Genomic DNA, 5,228 nt, shown 5'->3' with positions numbered 1-5,228 from the left:
GCCCTGGACCTGGCCACTCCCACTTATTAGCCTCGGCCTCAGCCCCGCCCCTTTTCTGAACTTCACCCGAACACGTCGCCTGGCCACCCCTGGTTACGTCCCTTGTTCTGGTCTCGCCCGAGTCGCGTCACACCCGACGCTCCTTTCTTTGGTGTACCCGCACTCGCACGGACTCCAGCTCCACCGCCTCCGGGCGACTCGGGGCTAGAATCGCCACCGGATGAAACGCCTTCTGCCACCTAAAATGAAAGTCCAAAGTACCCACAGTGGGTACTTGAAGAGGCGGACCCAGGCACTGGGACCCGCTGACCGCTTAATGCAAGCTTGCCAGCCTTTCGTGTGTGTGTGTGTGTGTGTGTGTGTGTGTGTGTGTGTATCCAAAAGCTTCTTCACTCAATGTTGGGATCCTTCTACATCCGCTTTGGTTGACATATCCAGTAAAGTAATAGCTTTGTTGGCCTTCTTTTGTAGATTTGGTAACTTCTATTTACAGATCCCTCACTGTGTGTTCTTGAACTTACTCCAGTGGTGGTCAGCTGATTGGGGCGGAGGCAGCAGCTTCTGGGTCAGTGGTGTGTTCTCTGGAAGTCTTTCTTAAAAACCCAGCCTGGAGCTCTCAGCGTTCCTTTCAAAGGTTTTGTGGGCTCCTTGTTTCCTGTATTAAATCTCTATTTAAAATAACGAGAGTGGTTTCTGTTGCCTGACTGGTGCAGTGCCGTTTATGAATACGTATATATGCTTGTAAAAGGAGCAAAGCAAAGAGGAAGGACACACATACAGAACTGGGTTTTATAAATCCCTCGTTTGAGAAGGAAAATAAGAAACTTAGACAATGAGACTCTTCTTTAAGATGGGAATTATCTGTGGTTACGAGGAAACTAAAGCTATCACATGGACCTTTCTTCAGGGGCGGTAAACCAGTAGATTGATCTTGTCTGGAATATTTTATAATATCTTGTGAGTTACAGAACTTTGCGGCTGAATTGCTTAGGCAAGGACTAGAGGTCTCAATTGCATTTTACTGTGGTCCACTTGTCACGTGTCACACTTTCCCATTGTATTCTGCCACCCAAGGTACAGCAAGATAAGAGCTCACTTCAGCTGGGCTATGGAAACTCAGCATCTTTTTGAAATGTATATCCTAACCCTTATGTCTGCTAATTTTCATATTCATAAAGTATGTTTTGGTTGATAGCATGGAATCATACAACATGGCTCATATAGAAGTTGGATCTGATGTCAATCACTAAATTTGTATTGAAGTTACAGTGAACTCATTAGGTTTCGTTTGGCATTTCCTGCCACTGCCACCCCTTTCCCGCCTCCTGCTAGGCCTTGGTTTTCCAACCCTATTTGAAAACTCTGTTTAATTCCTAATGGCTGGGAGAGGAGTTTGTACGACTGCTTTTCCTGCGATTGGCGTTTGAATCAAGCTTAAATTGAAGTTGCCCCTGGCAGTTTTCTGAACCCACATTCCACCTGAAGCTTTGTCTTTCATTACTGCAGCAAATAAAATATCGTTCATTCATTCAACAAATATGGATTAAGCACCTGCAATATGCTTAGGATTCATTGGTAAACGAAACAGACAAAAATAGGGACTACCAAGAAGCTTCCATTTTAGTGGAATGATGAAGGATTTGCCAGTTGCTTCTGGGGCAATGAGAGGAATGAGACTAGGAATATGTATGGTAGCTACTTGTCATTTTTCTTATTTACCTTTTTTATTTTGGCTGCCCAACATCTACATTTGGAAAATTCTGCCCTGAAGTGGGCATCTGTCATTTAGAGATGCACAGCATCCTTCAAACATCTTCTCTCTACTTTGATAGTTCTCACATTTTGAGTTCTACCTTCTCAAGGTCTACTCCACTAACACCACGTTTCCCAGGCTCCCTTAATGCTGGTTACATGGCACGGGCTCTGCCAATAAGCGTCTTTGCCTGAGATTTGGGTATGGAAATGAACAACCTGAAGCAACAACTGTGTGACTGGAAATTTCTTCCAGAGATGACAGTAGCAGAAGCATCTAGTTTTTCTGGGGAGGCTGAGATGGAGCTTCTCCAGTCTAGTCCTGGGTGTCCTTGGTGTAGATGGGGTGGCACAGTGGTGGCTTTGTCCTCATTTGCTATCACACGGTTTGCTGTCCTGGCATTGTTCTTGGCTGTGTAGTTTCCAAGCCTGCTTCTCCTGTCCTCTCTAATTCTGTGAGCTACCACCATCCTGTAAGAAACCCCTTTCTGCTTATATGGCCCAAAGGAAGTTCTGTGTTTGCAAATAAGAAGCCTGTGAGACATATTCACCTTATGGATCTCAGTAGAAAGAAGTGCCACTTTGATACCATGTGCTCCCCTTCCCAGCCTGCCTTTAAGCTGGGGTGAAGGCTTACGAGCTAGGCTCAGCAAATCAGAGGCACCCGGCCCAGACTTTACAACAGGAGGTGGTGAGGGGGACAAGGACAGAGGAGAAGGGTTTTGGTGGGCAGTTTGGGGGCAGCAGCAGTATCTAGGGGCCCCAGCTGACAGGGATGGTGCAGGGCCCGTGGCCTTAGCACTCAGGGGCAGTAGCAGCAGCAGTGTCCTCACAAGTCTGGTTCTGTGGTGTGGTTTTGGTGTTGGCCTTGGCTATGCTTGTTTTTCAAGCTTGGTTCTCCAAGCTCCCAAAGGGCCTCATCATTATGCTGTCATTAAATATACTCTCTACTTAAATCAGCCAGAGTAGATTTACTCCTCACTAATTCCCAAAACCCTTCTACTGGGCCTTCTGGGACCTCCTAGGACTCTCCGTGCCATTTGGAACTTCAAGTTTATCACCAGCAAAACCCATTGTTTCCCCAACGTCTTTCCTAGTCTCTTTCCATCCTAGCTCTCCCTGAAACCTGGCTTTCCCGAGGCACCTGCTTCTGCTGTTCTCCCCCTCCCCCCTGTACCACTGCTTTCTTCCTCACCCTCACTTCCAGCCAGTATCTTTGCTCAGTCTTCCAGGATGTAAATCAAGAGAGATCCCCACAGAAAAGTTCAAGCAAGAGGCAAAGGTTTATTAAGCCAGTGCACAAGGGAACCAACACCGAGAAAGGAAAAGGGTCAGGTGAGAGGGTCAGGCTCCCAGAGAGAAGTTGGGGCAGGGTGTTTAAGGGGAGAAAGTGGAGGGGGGGTTCCGGGGGGACTGAGAGAGAAATCTGTTTCTTTAGTCATAGATGACACTTTTTCACATTAGACTCCTGGGCGCCAGCAGCTGGTCGTTACTTTGGAGACAATTCTCTCCTGCAAGACAAACTCTCCTCAAGACCCTGAAGTTATCCTTTCCTGCTGGACAAAGAAAGAGCACACATAAAATTATACTATGAGAACAAAAGGAGTTGAGCTAGAAGAGCGGTGAACAAAGGCCTAATTAAGAATTGAATTATTTAATTCTAGCTGCCAAAATCCTAGGGGCATTAAAATCACAGGGACTCGGCTACACTACATTCAGTTATCATCTCTGCTGGGTCATCCCACTCACATGCTCGCTGCTATGGACTGAGAGTTTGTGTCCCTCCCACACCCCAAAATCATATGTTGAAGCCCTAACCCCAGATGTGGTGATGTTTGGAGATCGGACCTTTGGGAGGTAATTAGGGTTAAATGAGGTCATGAGGGCAGAATGCTCAATGATGGATTTAGTGTTGTTACAAAGAGAGAGTTTGCCCTCTTGCCTGTGTATGCAGGTCATGTGCGCACACAGCGAGGTGGTGGCCACCTAGAAGCCAAGAGAAGAGGCCTAGGATGAAACCTACCTTGCCGGCACCTTGATCTCGGACTTCCCAGCCTCCAGAACCGTGAGAAATGAACCTAAGCCACCAGATCTATGGTATTTTGTTACGGTGACTGAAACACACTAAGACACCAACAGTCTGTGACTTTGCCCATTAAAAAAATAAATAAATCTATCGAGCCCACATTTCCCTCCAGCTACCATCTCATTTCCTTCTTTTAAAACAAAAGTTTCGAAGAGTTGTTTATATTCATTGTCTCTAAGCCTTCTTGGCCCATTCTTCCTTGAACTCACTAGAATCATGCTGCTGTCTTTACCTCCTTGTTGAAAATCCTCTTGCCAAGATCACGAAAACCCTGTTCCTGGATAACAGATCCTTCTTGGCATGGTGTCTAGGTTCTCGGTTCCTGAACAAAGAATTGAGCAGGACACCAAAAGGCAGTTTATTAGAAGTGAAAGTATGCTCCAAAGGGATAGGAGTGGGCCTGAGCAAAAGAATGGTTCAAAAGGTACTGACTGGCGAGGGCTAGGAGTTTTTATTTCCTTCTCTTCTAGAATGGGCTACTCCTCTCTTGATTGGCACTTATGATTGACAGGAGGCTATTACCTCATCTTTTCAGACTGCTCATGTTCCTTCCCAGAATTCAGTCTGTTAATAATGATATTAATAAACGTTGGGGCGTATGTATGATATTACAATGATGGTATAATGAGACAAAGGTGAAATGAAGGTCATTGTAGCCTTTACTGTGCAGGTGTGAGTGACCAGTCTAATCTAGTTAGGTATTTTGTAACCTTTAGCTTCCTCATAGTGGTTGATGATTATGGTAGATAAGGAAAATTTGGGCGGGGAGGGTAGGATTCTGGGTGCTCGCTCTCCATAAGCCATGTGACGTTACTGGGTGTGTCTGGACATGTTGGAGACCCAATTTCTGCCTCTAACTGTCTGCTCATTTTCCCCTGAGAGGCGTGATGCCCATAAATCTCTATGGGAAGTTGAGGGACAGGAGGTCTCTTCTTCTGTATCTGCTTCCTGCTGAAAGTGGTCATTGTCCCTACCTAGCGGGGATTCACAGAACTCTCAGCCTATCTGATCTTAAATGAGGGGCAGGGGGTCTCAAGATCCGCCTGGAAGACCGTGTTGACTCCTTGGTCTGGATGTACTGGAAGCCCTGCTAGGGCATCATTTGTATCCCAATGGCCCCAAGATGAGGAGAGAGAGATTTTGGTTAATAAATTTAAAAGTGTTGGCTCAAGAAGCAGGACCCAAAGCTACTGATGCAGAGTGACTATGTGATGGAAAGTCCGTTTAGCTTCATGCAGTATGTGGCTTTTTCCTCTGGTTTAGCCGGTCATTGAGGTGGCGTTATTCGCCCAGGACCTGGGCCAGGAATGGCCTGGAAAGAACACTGTGCCACAATGATTACAATCAACAAGCATAAATCACAAGTTTCTGGGTCATTATCTGAAGCAGG

Source organism: Hipposideros armiger, unplaced genomic scaffold (genome assembly GCF_001890085.2).
Source record: "Hipposideros armiger isolate ML-2016 unplaced genomic scaffold, ASM189008v1 scaffold_27, whole genome shotgun sequence".
Classification (NCBI taxonomy): domain Eukaryota; kingdom Metazoa; phylum Chordata; class Mammalia; order Chiroptera; family Hipposideridae; genus Hipposideros; species Hipposideros armiger.
The sequence above is the reverse complement of the archived record's forward strand: the minus strand, read 5'-3'. Positions refer to the sequence as shown.